This window comes from Gnatocerus cornutus, chromosome 9 (assembly GCF_029298725.1).
Source record: "Gnatocerus cornutus isolate USDA-ARS CGAHR chromosome 9, icGnaCorn1.1, whole genome shotgun sequence".
Classification (NCBI taxonomy): domain Eukaryota; kingdom Metazoa; phylum Arthropoda; class Insecta; order Coleoptera; family Tenebrionidae; genus Gnatocerus; species Gnatocerus cornutus.
This window is the reverse complement of record NC_142241.1, coordinates 1,025,658-1,047,643: the sequence shown is the minus strand read 5'-3', so window position 1 is coordinate 1,047,643 and position 21,986 is coordinate 1,025,658. Positions and strand designations below refer to the sequence as shown.

Below are 21,986 nucleotides of genomic sequence, written 5' to 3'. Positions count from 1 at the left end.
TTCTGCGGATTGTTGTCTCGTCTGAACAGGCATAAAAATGTCTACAATCAGGTACAACAATCTTTCAATCCGAAATTGTCACGAATTTTATGAGACCACAAAGTTGTCTCTGCTATGAAGAAGGAAGAGTCCCGAGTCCAAAGAGTAGAATGTTTATTATTTTTCAACATATTGCCAAATCACCAAAGCTCTATAAAATGTTGTTCTTTCCAATTCATATAATTTTAGATTAAGTAAAATGTAGAATAAATGCATTTAAAGTTTACGGTTTCTAAAAAGTCCAAGCTTTCAAGCTAGCTGCGTCATTCTGTTGGCGCAGTTACAAGGACAAAAGCAACCTTAAGAACTCACCATAGTAGTAAGTTTTTTTAAACGGGCTGCAGAAGATTTTTGAAGGCAACTCAAATATCGAAACAGAAATTGTTATGTATTTGCCAGACCAGAATCGATAAGTCAAAAACTGAGAAAACGTCAGTCTCATAAGAACTCTCAAAGATCTTACGTATCTTCTCGGATCTACGAGCAGTTAATGATGAAGTGGAAGGTGCGCTTAGCTCAAGTTGATCTTTATTACTTAGAGCTAGGTTGATTCAAGAAAATCTGAGGGTGGACCTGACCTATTAAGTTTTCTAGGGTCTTTTTGAGTGTGTCTTGTCTTATTGAAAGTAGATCTAATGCCCTTTGAACAAAGGCCAATTCAGTCTGATTGACAGTGATATTAAACTAGACGTTATAGACAGTTGTTTAACAGATGTTTGGAAAGAGCTAATCGTATTAGGGGCAAGCTGTTTTTCTAATGACTGTTCCTCTTCTATCTCAAATCCCACGACTAAGGATATGAAGCTCCGATCAACTGCCTATATGGGGAAGACAGGAGAAGGAGTTTGCATAAATATGTAAGACGGAGAGATCATGGCCATTTGAGACAGAAATTTCAGAAATATACATACTATACTCACTAAAAATAATAAACTTTTTTCTAAACTAATTTCTGCTTCTTGGAAACAAAAAAGTTGTAATGTATCAACAATAATTACATTAAGTTTAATTCTCTCACTTTTAAGGCCGCTTTTTTAGTCGTGGTTTATACCAAAAAATGTTGTTAAATTATTTAAACCCATGTTTGAAGTTTTTCAGTCGTTTGCTAAATTAAACTTCTGTTTTTAGTTAGTTTAATCCAAATTTTAATACAAGTGTTTTAATGGATTAACTAAAAATTAAGCTGAGGCAAGTTCATCAACTAAAAGTCATCAAAGTCGGTCAAAATATTTTACCGAAGAAGAGTTGCTACTCCTGGCGGAGTTATTTTCTTCAAGACCTGCAAAATAAGTGTCTACAACATCTTTGACCTCCTCATTTGTTGAAAATCTTTGTCCACTTAGAAAGATTATGAGTCGAGGGAACAATTGAAAGTTTGAGGGGGCCAGGTCAAGTGAATAAGGGGGATGGAGAAGTAAATCGAATTTTAATTTTTACTCTATTTGCCTCACTATATCTCCAGTAGGGACTCCTCGGGGCCTTTTCGCTCCTCGGAGTCTCGCTTCTGATTTCAAAAGTTATGTTCTGGTGGTCGCTCAGGTTAACGTCATCCGTGACTATCCACCCTGTAACTCTGCTTACCAATTCTTCGCTGTGCGACACCCCGTTGTGTTTGATGCACGTGGGTGCATCCCCTTGGTTGAGGATACACAGGTTCATCCTGCTCCTCTTCCCTGCTGCCTTAACACTATATCGCAGAGTTTAGGACCCTATTTAGTTTTTCGATGTGTACTTTTGGCGAAACGTAGCACGCGTACATGACGCACATGTCTACGTCCACCCACACATATCCCTCCCCACCACCAGTGTACTTACCTTTATACTTGTTGCTGGTGAACCTTATCGCTGCATCCCGGTTGGGTTCAGTCAGCCATCCTCTGTGGCCCGCCATTCTGATGTTCGGCTCGGCCACCATCACGACGTCTGCTTCTCTCTCAGACGCCGTCCTAAGCAGCAGCTCCTGCGCTGCTGCGCACCTGTTTAAATTGACTTGGAGGACCCTCATGCGCGGGATGGGCCCCCCGCTGCCACCTTCCCTCTGGAGTTCTTCTTCCTGGAGCTGCCTCTCTCCATTTCCCTCTTTTGAGCTTCTCGGTACCTGGGGCAAGCGCGAGTGTCGCTTCTGTGCCCCTGGACCTTGCAGCGGTTGCAGCTAGGCTCCTCCTTGCACGCTTCGGCTTTGTGCCCCTCCTGTCCACACTTGTGGCAAGCTGTTTCCCGCCTTGCCTCTTTGCAGTCGGCCGCTCTGGCCGGTGGTGGTGGGTTTGGGGCGGTACCTGACTCGGCACGACGTCCATCCCACCTTCAGCCTCCCGATCCTTTCCGCCTTCCTGGCTACCTCCTTGGTCACACGAACTGTGGCTTGTTGGGTGGTCCTGTAACCAGCCCGGAGTCGTACATCATTTGTACTCACCTTGTAGGCGAGAGCCTCGCCTACAGCCTTGGCCACTTCCTCGACTGTTGCCACAGCATCCAAGTCGAGGATTTGGATCTCCTCCTTGCGGTTGCCGGTCTTGACCTCAACCTTTTCGATCTTCTTCTCGATCGCCTCTTTCACGGCCTTGCTTGTGCCTTCCCCCCCGTCAAGGGTGATCAGCAGGCCTTCGCCTTGCTTCCTCACCCCCTTGATTTCCGCCCCTGTGGCCTCCATGTTGACCTCGGTTCTCATCCTTTTCAGGAGTTCAGCATACTGAACTCCTGTGGCCTTCACCAAGATGGTCTCCCTTGGTCGCTTGGAGGGCCCTGGCCTCTCCCTTTTTTCTGGCTTCCTCTGCACCTCGCGTGTGGTGCAGACCGCCACCTCAAGTCCCGCGTTGCCAGCCAGAGCGCACTCTGCCAGCTTGCGGTAGGTTCGAGCGTCTAGCGCGGTCGATGTGGCCAGCGCTATTCGCTCTCTTCCCTTCTCGGTTGCGCTGTCGATGAGTTTCCTCACGGCGCGCACGTCTTCCACCCTGGGCTCTGCCCCCTCCTGGCATTGCGGCACTCCCGCAAGGAAGACGAATCGGTCTCTTCGATTCTCCCCTGCCGTGTCGCTTCCTACAACTGAGGTGAACTTAACGTATTTCAGTTCACCTACCTTGATGGGGACGAGGTCCCTCAGCTCCGGGTACCTCTCGGCAACCTTCCTTCCTACTGACTTCTCCAGGTTGTCTTCTGGAGCAAGCATCAGCGCAATGTCTGTGTTGCTGGGGGCCATCACCGGGTGCCCCTGGACCATCTTGGTTTTTTGGAAGGCCTCCTCAGGCCATCCCCTCCCTGCGAGTTCGCAGATCGCTTCTTCCGAATCTGCCTCGGCTATCCTCTCTCGGATGTTCCTTGTTTCGAGGTCGAGAGCAATCTCTTCCTCGCTCACCGTTTGGGTTCCTTGGTGCACCCATCTCTTGTTTGGGGCGTCCGTTTGGCAGCCCATCGCCCTTGTCGCACCTGGGGACCTTTTGGCAGCATGCCTGGTCTCGCTAGCTGCGAACTCACCCATGCTTTTGGCGATTCCATTGGACTTCGCAATCGCCGCCTTGATCTCCTTCTTGGTGTTCGGGTTTTCCCTCACCAGTTTCTGGAGCTCCTTCAATGTGGCAGTCAGCGCTGCCATCTTCTTCTGCTGGTCTCCCATGAAAGACCAGCTGTCATGAGGGCTGTCCCTCTTCCTTTTGGAACGGACGGTTCTCCATCGGGGGGTTTCCTGCCTCCCTCCGGATCCGGCCTCATCCGTGTCTTCTTCCGTAGAAGAGATGCTGATGGTGATGTTACCAAACGCCGCCAGCTCGTCTCCCAGGGTCCCACCCTGGGTGTTTGGCTTTGGCGATCTTGCCAAGGCCCTCCCCTGAAACGGATTCTCACCTGCATCCGTCCCTCTCTCCTCTCCGGTGGCTCCTTCGTCCACCCTTTCCTCCTTAATTTGTTTTGTGTTAAAATCCATAAGATGTTCCCACGAGTATGGGGGATTGAATTGTCGTCGCACGCGGTGCCCCCTGCACGTGCGAAAGGCTTCCTTCGACGGGGTTCGCCTGGTGCCCCGAAGTTGGCCGCTCACGACTGGTCCACTCTCTAGCCACGCATCCCTTTGGCGCGTACCTCACCGTGGGATTGAGGGATTTTTATAGTGGTAGCCCTCCACTTGGCCCAGGCGATTAAGCCAAGACCCCCGTGCCCCCTGCTAGCACGTACCCGGTTTCCCGGGGTCGTTGCACTGGCAGGCGGTTTACGGTATGATCCTTGAGCCATTTTTCGTTCGCCGCTGCTGCCTCCCACACTAAGTATGGGCTAGCTCACAGCTGACTATTGCCCCCTCACCGCGGCAAGGTAATGACTTTCTAGGGGGTACCTGACCTAACCTGACTCGTTCAATGCTCGCGAAGGTTTCACCCTAGCTAATCGTTTCTGTTTCGGTCTCACGTCGAACTTTGAGTTTTGTGGATTATCAAGGATAGTGGGTAATTGCACTAGTTCTTTCTATACGTCATCAGAAAATGTTTTTTTTTTTGCTTTAAAAAAACTTTCACCGAAGTTGCAGGAGCAGCAAGATCTTCTAGAGCTACCACGAGCTTCTTTAACACTCCTTTTGAGGGGCGTTTGTGGCACAGAATATGTTTTCGCCGCTAATTTATACCCCATTTTCTCTTTAACGACATGTACCTCATTTATTATAATCGTTTCACTCCAATTAAGTTTAAAGAATTATAGTGTCTTCAATAAATAATGTGAATTATACTGAATCGTTTTCCAGTGGTTCTTAAAATCCTTACCTGGTCTGAGTATTTTACAATTCCCACGTTTTTCATCTTTCTAAAGAGAATTTGAAGAGAAATTGACTTTGTTTTTTTTTTTAATAGATATAATCATCAGTTTCGACTATGAAATTGATGTTTTTCTCGGATTTTTGAGACCACAAAGTTGTCTCTGCTATGACGAAGGAAGATTAATATAATTAATATAATTTTAGATTAAGTAAAATGTAGAATAAAAGCATTTAAAGTTTACGGTTTCTGAAAAGTCCTAGCTTTCAAGCTAGCTGCGTCATTCTGTTGGCGCAGTTACAAGGACAAAAGCAACCTTAAGAACTCACCATAGTAGTAAGTTTTGTGAAACGGGCTGCAGGAGATTTTTGTAGGCAACTCAAATATCGAAACAGAAATAGTTATGTATTTGCCAGACCAGAATCGATAAGTCAAAAACTGAGAAAATGTCAGCCTCATAAGAAGTTTCAAAGATCTTACCTATTTTTACCGTAAAACTTACTGTTTTTTTTATCTCATTTGCAATAATAGTAAGTGCTAAAAGACCTTCGACTCTGAATGATAGGTACTATTTTATCTTAAAAGGAATCGTACCAAACTGATCGACGCCGCCCATATACAGGTGTCCCAGAACGCTCGCACTTCCTTTTAATAATCCATCAACATCTGAGTTGATTGTAGTACCGCACAATGTTCAGGCCCTTCTAGTTTCAGAGTTACGATTGCATTCTAGATGCTAGATTGCATTCTATTGCTACATTACTTGCGAAAATTTTTCCTTAAATTGCACGAAGATGCGCTGTGAATGGTCAGCTTTAAATACTTGTAACTTGAATACTATAAATGCCGGAAAATTGTGCGATGCGGCAATCAACTCGGATTTTGTTGGAGAATTTCCCATTAAAAGGAAGCCTATTTATTTTTTGCTTTATACAAAATTTCTGAAATATCGTGCTTTGCGTTTTGAGAATTTCCTCATTGTGGATTGTCAATTCTTTGGCAACAAAATTACTAAAAGTTGAAAATTTGTTTTCCTTCTTGGTCATGTCAATTTTGTCCATTACTATTAATGTTTTTTTTTTTTTAATAGAAATGTCAATGTCATCAGATACGGTTCGTTTTCTCTTGGTACTTTGTGGTGCTTCAGGTACAAGGCGAAAAAGGCTGTCACTGACCAACGTAGCGTATTTTCATCAAAAGTTCTTTTACCAGCTTCACTGTCTTCATCAGCGCTGTCTACAGACTTCTTCTTTTGTTTAAAATTGACTTTTGCTTGCAGGTGTGTGAATTGTGATCTAACTTTCATGATTTTCTACTTAACTTCCTTCAAATTGAACGTTTTTTGGTATATTCATAATTTTATTTTGAAATTGAAAAATTGGAATTACCAAGAAACCTGTTGATATTGAAAACATTAAGTGATTAGGTGTATCTGAATATTTGCCATTTCGTTTACTTTCCAGACTTATTTAGTGACGTCATAATTACGGCAAAAAACCTTTTTTCGTTGCTGTGGGTTTGGACAATTTAGAATGAAACGTCTTGCTGATTTCCAATGCTAATAAAATATACCAAGCAGCGCAAACCTCCGCCATGTTTGGGTTTTTAAGGGCGCCAATTTAAAATTTAGCAATGTCTTATAATAGTAATACAGAACGAATCAGAGGCCAACTAAAATTGACCCGCTTTTTTTTTAAATCTACGGGTAAGTGTCTCTGTTTCGTTTTCGTTGACCTACCCTGTATAATAATTTGAAGCTCTTCTTGGTTTTACTAATGGTGGCCCAGTCAACAAAGACATTGAAATCGACATAATTCCAGAAGTTTGAAATTTTTGTGTAAGATTTTTTATTTCAAACAGCCTTTGCATTATCCGAGTTTTTTTTATCTCAGCAGGGGCTGGTGAACCCTTATTGAACCCTTCAATGTCTTCTCTTGTTGAAGTAGGTCGCTTTCTTGGGGCAATGCGAGTAAAATCTGAATCGCTATCAGCGGTTCTGAAGAATATATTTACATTATCCATTTTGTTAATATAATTATTTACATACCTGCCATCATCTGATGAAGATGGTAACTTTCCTCGAATTTCTTGTTTTAAAGTGCTATTTGAACTACTAAAATTTCAGAGTTAGCACAGATTTTTTGATTCACAAAATGTTCCCTGTTAGGTAGACTTTGAACTTTGTAGAAAACAGGAACCTACCTAGCGTAGTTTGGTGGAATGATTGTTGTCTCAACAGTGCATAAGGTTACATTCTCCTTTGGAGGGAATGCGTTAAGGATTTCCACCCTGTTAGTGTTAATGAAAGACTGACCAATAAGGATGGGAATACTTTGGGTGTCATTCTTCATTACGTAGACGTCGACATCGTTTTCGGCTTGGTCGAGTTTAAGGTGAACTTTAGATTTGTCGAAAGATTCATGTTGATCCATATTAAAGGTGCTACCTGGTTTATCAAACAAACTATATTTGTATTTTTCATAAGAATATAAAAATCATCAACTTCTTTTCTGTTCAATCCTTGTGCCCTAAATTCATTAGCATATTTTTCAAAGTAAGTGGAATATATGACAAATTAAGTCTTTCTTCAATTTTAATAATCAAATCATAAATTTTTGTAGTTTATTCTTAGCAATCATCCCAGATACATAGGCCGTGGCGACATCAACTGGTTATACCGGATTTGGAATTTCCACCACGTTGTATGCTTGCTCTATGCGATGTTCAATAAAATTTTTGAGAGTCGAAACAATTGGAGCCAACGGAAAGGGGAGAAACAAGACTGTTAATAAGTAACGATTTGAATATAGAAGAAAAAGCAGAACAAATGGGTTTTCGATTGGGTCCGGCGTGGCTACTCACACAAGAAACAAAAATTTCAATTGGATCCTGATTGAAGGAACGGGGAATTAGATATTTAAAACCCTTTGCAGACAATTGATTCCATGTAACTGAAGCTTCGCAGGGTAAAACCCCATTTGAAAAAGAAGGAATGCGAATACGTTTAGAAGAAGAAGAGTCAGTATAGTACATAGATTCAAGAATGGGAATTGATTTAAACCAAAGATCATGGTATTTAGAATTGGCAGAAATTGCGTAACGAAATGATTGGCTATTTGGAGGCCTCAGTCGACTACCATTCACGATATCAAAAAGATTATTAAAAAACATCATTATATCGCTTGTATCCACTGCAGGAGGATCCAAATAGGTCTCGAATTCTGGGCATTGATGCCCTTGTTTCCATTGTGGAAGCAACTGTGCGACTAAAAACTTGTGTGCAATGTCGTACACTCATTTTTCGAATTCTAGTTGGAATAATATGTTCATCCGTTAACTTTACGAATTGACTATATTTATTTTTCCTATCAATTCTATACAATTCCATCACATGGTTCCAAGATGCTCGTTTTTCTTTGCCATCTTGAGAGAAAAACTTGAAAACTTGAACATTTGTTCCACAAAGAAAGTCCAAACCATTCAACAAACGCCGTTTTATTGGATGACAAACTGAATGAAACTGAAGATATCTGGCTTTTACCTTCAATTTCCGGATTGTCCCTTGTATAACCCTGAAGCTGAAGAGATGTAACAACTTATTTTATTGGAAATATATTCAGAGTGATAGGGCGAGCGCCCTCTTCGAGTCTGAAACTAAGAACTTAACATTTGTGGATTATTTTGCAACATTCTCAATTTTTGGACAAGCGACTTTTTACTTTTTTACTTTTTACCTTCAATTTCCGGATTGTCCTCTGCATAACCCTTTCATTCACCCTCCCTATCTTAACCCTAATCGGCCGAGTTTTCTTTCCGTGATGTATTCCTAAAAAATAATAATTCATTATATTAAATGTCTCACAAAAACATTAGAAATTGGACGGTAACTGCTGGTAATATGACCACACTAGTTTATACCATATGAGCAAAAAAACTTTAGATAAAGGATGGCTGTCTACAAACTTTTGTTTTGGAAACGTATGTCGGTTTTTGTTGTCATACCCAATCATATGTGCTTGAATGTTTGCAAATGGATTAAAACGTGGACTGTAGAGAAAAACAGACCATATTGTTTCGATGGTTTAATTCAATCAATAAAAGGGATACTAACTTTATGGCGTGATAATAAAGAGACATATTCATATCTGCTTACAAGTCGTCTCAATCAAGACCCGTTGGAAAATTTGTTTTCCCAAATTAGGCAAAAGAGAGGATTCGATCCAAATCCTTCAACAAAACATTTTCGGCTTGCACTACAAACTATAGTTTCAGCGTCTTTAAATAAATCTACTGAAAGCTCTAACTGTAAAAACGATGAAGATGTTTACATGTTCAAATCAGATAATTTTGACAGTAAAACAATTGAAAGTGATTTTGAAGAATATTCTCAGGAGTCGGAAATAAATATTTCCACACATTTTTCATCTTCATCGTCTTCCGAATCTCATAATAAAGATGAAACTATCAATATTCCAAATTTGGAAACCTGCTCAGTTAATTATTTAGCTGGTTTTGTAATACAGCGGTCTATAGAAAAATTTAAATGCAATAATTGCAGAACTAAATTAACACTGGCTAATGAACAAGAGATTGATACTAATGAATTGCTTATACTTAATAGAGACTACAGTGACAGTTCGATCAAATATCTCACTAGGCCCCGGATCGAGCCTTATCAAATTGTTAAAAAAATTTTAAAAATCTATCACCAAGTTACAAGCAGAGAACCTCATTTATCAAATATTAAAGGATTTTTAAAAAATAAAATAAATTGTGACAATTCCATCAGACAATGGTTGACAGGTTTAGACAGTTGCTTAGAACATAGGGCATTTTTAGTGAATAAGCTTTTAAATACCAAGTTGTTCAGTATTTCAAAATCGTCTAGTGAAACAGATGCAAAACAAGTCCAACGTAAAATTAAGAATGTTACTCATAAATAACATTTTGTAAATTCATTCATAATTAAGTGTTTATATATTTTTTAAGATATAGGTAATTAGGTTTGTTTAGTTCGTACACGAAATAAATTATTATAAACGTAAAAGCAAGAACCATCGATCAAAAAATATGGTTTGTGTAATTTAGTTTAGTTGTTACTTTATGTATACGATATAATATAATTCAATGTAGTACCTATTGAAAGTGTATGTATTCCAAAAAGTTGAAATCAAAATTGTTATATTATGTGATTTGATTTTAGTTCCCTTTATAAGTAGAGACAAAGATTTTTGTAGTGCTTATCAAATAATTTTGTTTAAAAAAAGAAACGAAAACAATCCTGCAATAAAACCGATACCAGGAATTGAATCGTCAGCATATTATTCGATAAACGCTTTTCCGAATAATCTATCTTTGTTTAGTACCGTCCGTTTTTGGGTTTGCTACCGAACTATTACAGATAACTGTAACGGTACTATTTTTTAAGCTACCCACTGGCAGGTTGATGCACTTCCTTAGGCACAAAATTGTCAAGTTTGCAAAAGTTGGCTCGTTACAAATCTCCCATAAGCATGATTCCTCTATATGTGTTTACTCTATGCCCAAACGGAAGTCGCAAGAATCGAAAGAGGCCGAAGGGACATATAAAGGCTGTCTTATCTCGATCTTCCGGTCGCACCTGGATTTGCCAGTATCCGGCCTGGAGGTCAAGTGTGCTTATACACCCAATTTGCCCAACTGACTGCAGAAGGTCGTCTAATCGTGGCAAGGGGTACGCATCTGGCTGCGTGATAGCGTTGAGTCGACGGTAGTCGATGCATGGTCGAACGGTGCCATTGGGTTTGGGTACCAGCACTACGGGTGCTGACCATGCGCTATCGCATTCTTCAATGACCTGGGCTTGCAGCATCTTTTCGATCTCTGCTTGAAGTAGTTCTCGTTTGGCGGCCGTAAGTCGGTATGGGGGTACCGAAATTGGTGCATGACTGCCGGTTTCAATTTTGTGTTCAGCATATGGAGTTGGAGGTCCATTTTCTTTGAAGACGTCTGCGTACTCGTCGATAGTCTCGTTGAATATGTTGCGATCTTTGCCTTGGTACATCGTGCCTTCTTCGGGTCGTAAGTGCAACGATGAGATAAATATTTTGCGTGGGCCGCCGGGGAAAAGATCCATTTGCGGCATCTCTTCATAAGCGTCGGCGATGGCGACGTTAGCGTCTCCCCACATAAATTGATCTGCGTGCCGAGCTTGATACACGTTCCATACCCCGTGTGGAGTAATAATACCGGTCTGTTGTATCTGTGGGACAGGTGGTGCCGGACCATACCCCTCGTAGATGTCATCATCTTCCATGGGTTCGATCATTGCGTCCAAATTCATTTCTTGGAACACCGCTTGGACCTGTTCTTTCGTGGGCGTCTTATGTTTGTCCATATCTACAAACGGATGGCGCCGATCGGGACGATCCCGGAAGTAGAAATATTTGCCACACAGGTCAGGGACCACCTGGGCGTCTTCCAAGAAGTCTGCTCCCAGCAGAGTACGTGTGTTGTTGTTGGTTTTCACAATCCTGCCCATGACCGCGACGTTAGTGGTTATAGAAGGAACCACCAGGTGCCGAGTTGTACCATCAGCGAGGGTAGCTAGCACGGGTTCTGTCTTGGCCGTGTGCCCCGTTTTCAGCAGGTGGTGGTACAGTGACGCGCTGGCTACACTGTTGCAGGCGGCGGTATCTAGGTAACCGGTTCCCTCTGAGCCGGCGATGTTGACTTGGATCGCTGGACGCGACCGTGGTATCAGTGTGGTCGCTTCCACGGCACAGAATGCCATGGGTTCTGTACTCGGCCCATTTGATGTTGGCTTGGGGTTGCAGTTAGGGCAGTTGCGTCGGAACACCCCAGGACGATTGCAACCGTAACATTTAATTCCCTCAGCCGGGTTCTGTGGGGTGGAGCTCGATGATGGTGGCATTTCTCGCTTTTTCTTACGGCATTCTTGCTCTTGATGACCGAAACATCGACAGTAGTCGCATTTCGGTCTGGAAGCGCGAGTACCGTGTTCAGTCTTTTTGTGGCCTGCAGGTTCGACTACCGTCTTCTTACTTCCCTTCCTTTCTTGTTCGCCGTCTTCAACAGCGCGAGCTTTGTTTAGGAGATCAGCAAAGCTCGTAACGCTGGTGCGCGTGACACCGTCACGAATTTTGTGACGGAGGAGGCCATAAAGAATGTCTATCTGCCATTCTTCATCCAACTCTCTAGACATTTTGGACATCTTCTCCCGCTGGATGGTGACGTATCTATCTGTTGTCATGTCATCTGGTTGGGGTTGGTTGAAGATATCGACGAAGAGATTCGGAACCGTTGGTGCGAAGGCACCCCGTATTAGCTTTACGGTTTCCTCCCAGGTTGTGGCGTTTGCCTTTACGCCGTTCCACCACTGCAGAGCTTCTCCCCTGAGAAGCAGTGGTAGCGTTTCGATGGCATCTGCATCGGCGATCTTCTCCACCTTTTTGTAGAGAGTCGAAGCGATGATGAATTCATCGACAACCGCGGCGTTTCTGGTACCGTCGAAGCGTGCCGAGCACTGGCTAAAATGCTTGGACACCTGGACCTGCGGTGCTTCAGGTGCTCGTGGAGTCGCTCTTCGCAGGTGGTCGATCAGTTGCTGAAACTGCTCATTCGACATCTGCAGTGCCATGTCGGGGTTCAAGCGAAGACTTCTTCGAACTGTAATCGGCGTCGTGGGCGCAATATTGAAATCTCTTGGCGGGATTCGGGCCGCTACGTTGGGCGTCAGTTATAACAACTAAACTCTGTTAAGTTTTAAATGTCTTTATTTACAAGGAATATAATTATTACAGTAAATTGCCTTTGGGGTCAGGACCGCTAGCCGGTGCTCTGTCTCCGCAGGAGTCTTTCTCGCTTGTTCTTTTGGGATTGGGACCGCTGCCGGTGCACCGCTCTCAAAGAAAAGTCTTATTGAAAGATCAAGAAACAAGTGCTCGTTGTTGGTGGCGGTGCATCTTATAGAGGGTTGCGGGTGACCGTTACAATACAGCGCCGAGCTGGACCAATGAATCGTGAGGGTGGTGGAGTGGGGTCTTTGGCCGTTATGTCCGAGAAGGCGACGGTGGCGCCTAGGCAGAGGGTGGGGCGGAGCGCATTGACACTATTTTCGTTACAATTTTTATTAATCTTCTTTCCTTTTTTTATATAAATCCAGTGTTTTTAACTATAATTATAAATACAATATAACTAATTTTTTCAAGGTCACAGACAAAAATATTGCTTTCAGGCCGTTTCAGTTTTTTTTTTAATTGTTATCAAATCCTAGTTTGGGGTTTAATAATCAATTTAACAAAACGTGAAATAAAGTGAAATAAATATGAAAAATTTCACAAATATTTGTGGCTTTCACAACGAAATGTAAAAATTATTTTTTGTAGAACATCATTTTCTTCGTATTTTTTCCATATAATCTATTTTGTTTAAAAATGTATTTAAAATAGAAAAAATAAATACGTTATACTTTTCTAAAACAAAATTGTAGTTAATTGTTTTCACATTATCTCTATCTTTTTACGATCCCTGATGGAAGGAGTATTCAATGAGCCCAATCATTTATGAATATATATTTTATTTAAAATAACAGAAAAAAAAATAAAAACAAAAAAAAAATTCTATAAAACAAAAAACTAAAAAAAAACTATTACAATTATATACAAATTAATTGTTGTAAATATACAACGTGCCACCACCATGAATGGTGACATGGCTGCGGCCGGCTCTGTCGTCACCATCCCCTTCTTGGCGGCTGCCACCACCGCCACGGCCTCGTCCACGGCCGCGACCGCCCCGGCGAAGTCGCCGCCCTCGCTCTTGCCACAATATTCTCTTGAAAAATAGAAAATACATGTAAATAAATCAAAATTACATTTAACATAATAGTTTACGAAAATTTTTGTGCAATTAGGTACTCTATATTATATATCTTCACTTTTAAATTCTATGTATTTATGCAGTATATACCAACCTCAACATGTTGTTTAATACTTCGCATCTACGAAGCATTGTGAGGGCCGTGTTGTCCGCCCTTTCATCCTGTAGGTAAAAAAAAACAATTAAGAATTATTTTACTCGCAAGCATATGTATAAAAAAACAAAGTCGTACAAATATTATACAAGCAAATGTTTTGTAATAAAAGCAATTACTTACAGCTTGCCTTCTTTCTACTTCTCTTCTAGCCTCTTTTTCTTCTCTTCTTTTCTTATTCTCTGTTCGTCTCTTCTTCTTTCTTCATACCTTTTTTTTGTCTCTTCTCTTCTTTTTTCTTCTTCTTTTCTTATTCTATGTTCTTCTCTTCTTTCTTCATACCTTTTTCTTGCTTCTATGTTTTGGCCTTCACGCTCCTGTTCGCTAAAACACATAATAATTAAAGATTTTAAATAATTTTTCCTAAATATTTACTAACTCAGTTTTTTTATTTTGATTAGTGTCAGACATGCTGCACAAATAAAAACATAAATTTAAGTATTCTTGCAAAATCTATGAACACTAATTTGGCTCAACCCCAAATTCCAATCCTTTCCGATGCCCCGCTGATAGCAGCCAGCGATTTCAACCGACACGCCATGCCTCCTAATGGGATTATGCAGATGTGGTTGTAATTCGTAGATTAAAATTAAAAGGTTCGCTATTATTTCGTATCTCCAGCCTATTTCTCAAGAGATTGAGATTTTGTTCCCTTCGTTGCATTTCCATAAACATGATCGGCAATATTGTTTCTTGAATTGTAAGGCACAGATTTAAGAATTAAAGGCCTTACAATTTAATAAAAGTTTAAAAATTTGTTGCTTTACAGCTTGACAACTGACAAATTTTGGTTTATTTGTGCAAAGGCTGCACTTGGTTCTGCTTCATACTTTTCTTGAATTGATTTTTTTTCTTTGCCCCAGGCCTGTTTCACGTTAGTGCATGATAACTGGTCTAAGTTAGAAAATCTACAACCAAACGTTAGAATGGAATATTTGAAATTTCATTTTTTGGCTTACTTTGTAGTTGTAAATTTATTTCATGTGGACTTGAAAGTAAAGCCGACGTCTGAAGAACCTGTGGAAATATTTGCCGATGTTGATATTTTTTACTAGACACAAAATGACACGCCTCGCTCTGAAAACTCGGTCTCCTTCTCAAATAGGGTTACTCCTATTCCCTACAGTCAAAAATGTCACTTAAGAGCACTTCAACACTGTACATTTTGAAGAAAACAGAAAATAGAAAGTATGAATAGAAGTAAATCCCAAATAAACCAAGATAAATGCATTTTCTATTATAACCATAACTGAAACATAAAATAAACAGTTTTTACCAAACTTACCGCAAGACCCTATAAACATAATTACCCTCACTCAAATGGTTGGTCTTGTCTGGTGATCAGAATTGATCTCCCCTAAATTACAGCTTTTTTTGTTAATTCAGATTTATTGGAATTAAAGAAAAATATTTGGAAATGAAGTTTTAGGACATCAGACAAATACAGGTGTCCCAGAACTCGTAACCCAGAGAAAAATGGCTCAAGGAGGCATCAATTCTGAACCAAAATTTCGAAACAAAAAGTTTTTAGCTGAAAAAATAATCGAGATAAGACCAAAAACGGTAGCCAATCCCGAAGCAAAACCGAATTTGAAAATATATCTAATTATTTTATACTAAGTAATACATCTTTTAGAAAGGATTTGAAACAAATCAACATTGTCACTAACAGTTCCAATTCCATCGAGGAATTTGAGGGTCTTGCAACTCTGCCCATTGGTGTAAAGTACCTTATTTAAAAATTTGTCTTTGTACAAAGAGCATTACAGTGAGTGTCCTATAGTCCTATAATTGGGAGATTTCAAAGTATTTCTACCCAAAAGAAGTATTGAGGTTATACGCAGCAACTTGGAAAACTTTGCTTCAGACACAATGACATATTGTTTAGTGTACACAGGAATAAGAAAATTGAAGAATTCTGAGTACGGTACTACAGCATTGTTTAAAATTGTCTTAAAGAATGAAGACCATTATCACAAAAGCGTTTGAAAACTGATTACTTCATTAAATTATACAATTATAGACATAAATTAGTACTGCTAAAACATGAAATGTTTAAATAAGGTGTTTATTGTTTGTTGGGTGATATGAATGAGGAGCAGCGGATTGTAACTTTAGGAATTAAAATGCTGTGTTTGCTTTTACACTATTTACTTGGACTTCTTGAAGGATGCTTCTTACACGGTTCAAATTTGAAATCGTACTCTCAGTTTCTTAGTTGTTCCGGGCGGTTGGTGACCACGATTCTCCCCCCTCGTACGTGGAGGGGATAAGGGATGATAATCCCGAATCGGTGGTACTCAACAAATACTATACCATGTAAAGCCAGCAATAATTCTAGCGAAAAAGGCCACCATCGTCCATTCTGTTCTGTTAAGTTTTAAGCTCTCCTCCGCTTGGTTTTGTCCCATACTAGCTGCTTCGAAGATAATTTGCTCCTTTTTGGACTGTCTGCTTCCACACATTTTTTCCGGTGTCTATCTTCTTACGGTTTGGCCAAGGTTTGTTCCGTTGGCAGGATCGCCATGTGATGATGAGATTTGGGTACGGAAATAACTGAAGCCAAGTTCACGGGGTCATCTATTAACACTTTCATCTACACACATTTCGGCATTAACAATAACAATAAATTGTGAGGACGATGACTATGACTATATAGTTTACAACAACTATTTATACAAACATTGAGTGGTATCAGCAGATTTACCTGCAATAACCATTACCTTATATAGAAGTATTTCGCTAAAGGTAATAGGTATTGAACTCATTACTTAATTGCATTTTCAGCAATTGGTAGAGGCAAATATAATATATTAGCAAATATAATATATTTTACCATTACAATTTAGTTGGAAATAATGACAAACATTAACATAAACATTATTAATAAATTACAATTTATTCCCCAAACACCAAATTTGACAAAAAATGCCGACGCGCGTTGATTAATCATCGCTCTGATGATGTTAGCATTGCTATCGAAACGCGCGTCAGCATTTTTTGTCAAATTTGGTGTTTGGGGAATAAATTGTAATTTTGATAAATAATAACATATCAATATTTTTAAGTAGTTCGAGTTTACATCCTGTGTATTTCAACATACAGCTCCATGTATAGCCTAAGCATAACTCGACGGAATTTTTCAAAAACATCGGCCAATAGTAAAATGTCAATTTTCATATACAAATCTAAGTATTCGCCCAAGTTTTTAATTTTGAATTTGGTCCAAACGTTTTGACCATGTTGATAATTTTCTTCGGAAATGTGCCAATCATTTAGTTTATTATAAAATTTTTCGATCGGTGGTAAACATGTTTCTGCTAATTTTTAAATGAGTCGAGGTAGTCGTATGGAAATACACCTTCACGTGTGAGTAATTTGAAGGAATCCTCATCTAAGTCTATAAATTCGCGTTTTAAATGTTGTAATTTATCTGCTTCTAAAGTAGATACCAATTCATCCAAGGATGCATTTATAAATCTGAGAGAATCAATGAACCTAAATTTTATCAGTATTTTCATCTTTCAGCGTGAATGATTGGCAAAAGTGTGATTTTTCCTAATTGTGAAATATCTTCAATGAGGAAATGACTATCATATCCCGATAAATTGTGGAAAACAATGGGAACCATAAATCGCTTTTTATGATTAAAATTACATATTGAATGAGCAAATCCTCTAAATATCGATGTAAAATGATCATGATCTCTTACAATGTTTTTTTGTTGTCTATCTTTTTCGGTAAAACATTTCCCACGTATGTGACATAAAACAGCTGATTTAAAGCTTGGACTTGAACCCATAGGTTTAGCTTCGATTACTTTTTCAGAGACATTTCTTGCAATTTGTTTAAGCTTATTTGTAAACTACACAGCATCATTCTCACCACGATAAAAATCATAAAAGGACAGATAATCATCATAGTTACATTTTAGAAATAGCCCAACACTGCACGCTTTATGTTGTTGATACTTGAAGGTTTTGGATGTATTTTTACAATTTTTTTCGATAGGTAGAAGCACAGACTCAAAACCGCACTATAAAATAAAAGGCAGTGTCTGCTGATTGATATAATTTTGAAATTTTACATAATCATATTTTGGAAATGAAATTTTACTAAAATTTAGTTTTTCACCTTGCTCCAAATGCAGAAGTATCCTCCTTCTTGAAATAATTAAGGCATCGATCACCTAAATAGACTTTATGATTATGTTTGTTAAGTTGACTAGAAACAAGTCGAGACAAGTTTTTAATCCAACAATAATGATACTTTATTTCGGTATTATCCACATCGTCATTATCTGGAGCCTCATAATCATTTAATTTTGGAAAATAAACGTTTTGGACTTAGAGCAAACTTACATGTTTTTCTAAATTTTTTTTCTGTTAGTCTTACTGGAGCCACAGTATATTACGGTGCTTTTGATTTAGTTTGATTTAATTCCAAAACGTACACGTTAATTGAAATATTATTTAATTTTTCAAATTTGGGAATTTGATTAATATTGACAGAAAATTGTATCCCCTTCATAATTTAATTTTGATGACCAATGGGGATACGATTTAATTCTATCAGGATGACTTTTAGCGGGAAATAAGGCCGAAATGATGCTCCAAGAAAAGCACTCGTTATCATAAGAATTTTTGACATTAACACAATCACCTTTATTAGCAATTTGTTGTGGAAGTCTTATGAAAGATGAACCATTCTCAATTTCACATTCATTTATATTGATTTCCAACGAAATAATTTTATGTAATGCCCAGCCCGAATCGCGAAGTTGACAGTTTTCCAGTTTACTTAAAATTTTGTTTATTCTATAATTTTGAAACCAATCTTTAATATTTCGCACTTGATCCAACAGTCCATTTCTGGTGTAAAACGATTTTTCTTCAATAACTTCACTATAAAACCATGCGTTAATTTTAAGCAAAGTAAATTTTTGAAGCAATTTTTTAATGCGAGAATTAAAAGCAGGAATATGCATCATTTAAAAACTAAATAATATTTAACTTCAATCCTCGACCACTGATACCATTATTTGCACACAAACGTTTAAGTATGACGTGAAAATGTTTTAATTTTATTAAATTAGAATTAAGCTTGAGTCGAGCACCAACACTTAATTTTAGGCTTTTAATTGTTTTTGAATAAAGCTTAAAACAACTTTTAATTTGGTTGACCAAATATAAAGCATTTTGACGCTTAAAATTTGTCGTCAAATTATCCAAAAACTTTTTAGTAGCCAGAACGATGTCGCTACTTACCACGATCACTTTATCAGCTTTGGATGTCATGATAGGCCTAAGATAAAGTACAAATTCAGTACCAGATTTCAGCAATTCCATACGTCACGGGTGTGACAAAATGACAACATTTTATTAATTTATTTTTCACCAAGAGCATTTTTAAACAAAAGTATACTCTCATCAGATGGGTTACAGTGCTGCAAATTATCTAAATAAAATTTGTTAAGTTATGACTGTAGATCATAGAGAAATAAATTAATTTGTAGCGTCACGGGTGTGACGCGTACAAATTAAACTTGTTGTTTTTAATAACATTTTTCTATATTTCTGTGAATACCAAAACTCTTGATTCCTTCTCCTTTAGTACACAAATATATGAACTATAGGGAGATATTTTAAGCCTCTTTGCACAATAGAATCATCAATTGAATTAGTAAAAATAAATTAAAATTAGTTATACAAATTAGGTTGTAAATTGTAAGTTGCAATCTATGGAATTGCTCGACAATGTTTCGGAAAGTCAATTTAATGAGCTGTTAAGCAATGTATAAAACTCATTGCTAGAGTGAGTACTTCTCATAGTATTCTTACATCTTCGAAACTTAACAACTGAAAATTCGTATTCTTTGTCTTGTAACTTCTAAATTACAAGAGATGATAACGTGTTTAACATCGCGTTAGATTTTGATATGACGTATTACATCAAAAAATCAAAGTATGGATTTGGGAGTTTCAGGCAAAAATGTTCGTTTTTCAAAATTTTCTTTAGTTTTTCTCAAATGTCTTAAGGAAAAGTTACTCTTCGGAGGACTTGTATAGTTCGTCGGGAAGAGTGTTTTAGTATCTTGATTTTGCAAGTCGTTAAGTCCAGACCTGATCGAGCAAAACGGACCTCGGATTCAAAATCTATTTTAGACTTGGTTTTCCACTCCTCCTGTCCAAAAGATTAGTGGCAGCGTTTTTGTCGGACTGATTCTCAAGTAAATTTTTTTATTATCGCTTGTCACCGCAGTCGTTTCCTCTAAACTATGGCGCACGAGGCGTTAGAAATGGAAATGAAAGTGATTTCTGATGGGGGAATTTTGGACAAGAATATGGCACAATTTCTCAACAACCCGAGATTCTCTGACGTCATTTTTAATGTTAGAGGTGCAAAAATCAACGCCCATAAGGTGAGTTTTTCGCTACTTGCCAAGCCCCGTAGGTTAACTGTACTCGGCATACATATTATCTAAAATAATTCACTTGTACCGTAATTAAATGTTAAATGTAGTGGCAAACTAAAATTAAAATATAGTAATTTCTTGCAATTTTAACATGGCCGATTGTATCAGGTTTTTGACGAATGCTCACTTATGTGCAAAATTTTTAGTTTTGTAAAAACAATTAATTGCCAATTTTCAAGAAAAAAAATTCTCAAAAATAGAACAGCAATTCCATATGTCACGGGTGTGACAAAATGACAACATTTTTTAAATTTATTTACGACTAAGAGCTTTTTCGAGCAGAAGTACACTGTTATCAGGTAGGTTAAAGTGCTGCAAATTATCTAAATAAAATTTGTTAAGTTACGATTGCAGATAATAGAGCCGCAAATTAAATTTATTATTTTTAATAACATTTTTCTATATTTCTGCGAATTACAAAAGTCATTCCGTCTCTTTTAGTACACAAATATATGAACCATAGGCACACATTTTAAGCCTCTTTGCAATTAGAATAACCAATTCAATTGTGCACTGTATTTTTTAGAAAACTGTAACGGGTGTGACATACATTTGTAACGGGCGTGTTGCTAAAAAATGAAAATTATGTAGCAGAAAGACTAATTTTATTAATGCTTGTAACATTTTGAACAAAGTAAGTTATATTTTACACAGGCGAAGGCGCCCACAGCTCCCAGGTTCGGTTTCACAAATTGGTCGAGTATACTTATATCCGCTAGACATACCTACATCCACCCTAAACTAACTTCTTTATTTGGACAAAATATGAGATATTGTTGGATATTTGTTATTGATTGCTTGAATATTTTTACTTAGTTGATTCAGATCTTTTGACTTTGAATTCACCAGTATACAAAATATTTATATTATTAATTGATTTTTTGCTTTCAAGACGAAATCCTTAGCAGAATTGTTGATTACCTTTCTGTGAACGATACGTTTATTTGTGCCTCCCATACCATCTAGAGTTTCTTTAACATGTGAGCATTTTAATAGGAGTTGTTAAAACCAACTGTGTGTACATGTTTAAGCCTTAAATCATCAAATTTGAAAAGTCCGATCTAACAATTGTCACACCCGTGACATTTATTTTCAGTATTTCTCTAATATGTCTTTTAACTTTAATTAGTGCAAAAACTGCATTATCAATTTGTTCAGATTTCAGATTTCAACCAGTTTTGCCAACTTTTGTTAAAATATTGTCACGGGTGTGACAAATTTTCTTAACAAAGTTTTAATTCAAAAACAAATTATGAAATTACTTTTTTATGAATTCAGTATCTAATGTGTTAAGTAAATAGTTCAAACTGATTTGTCCACTAATTTTAAATTCTTGGAATTTATATTTTGAGTGAAAAAAAATAAGTGAAGTTAAGCGAAAAATTAAAATAGATGAAAGAAAGTGTAGTTAAAAAAAGGTGGTTATTTAAAGTAATCAAGAAGCAAACAATTCATGGTTTTGGTTAATTTAAGATTTATATATTCGATTTTTAACAAAATTATGTTTCTGCAAGATGTTTTAGTTTTTAATGTGTCAGGTTCAGTTCGTGTGGAACTGCTGAGAAACCCCACCACAAAAAAGCCGCGACACGTGTTTAATAAGTAGAATTCAAAACAGATTGCATAAAAAATTCACACGATTTTGAGTTTTTTATGTCAGGCCATTCCCTTGTTAGTTAAAATAATCACTGAGGTGATAAAACTG

The 21,986-nt window shown here is 38.3% G+C and overlaps 1 protein-coding gene across 1 annotated transcript in view; it reads left to right on the top strand.

The window, feature by feature from the left end:
- The window catches only part of LOC148167675 (BTB/POZ domain-containing protein 9-like), a 52,156-nt gene that overhangs the window by 26,998 nt on the left and 3,172 nt on the right, over window positions 1–21,986 (top strand). The window lies entirely within an intron of this gene.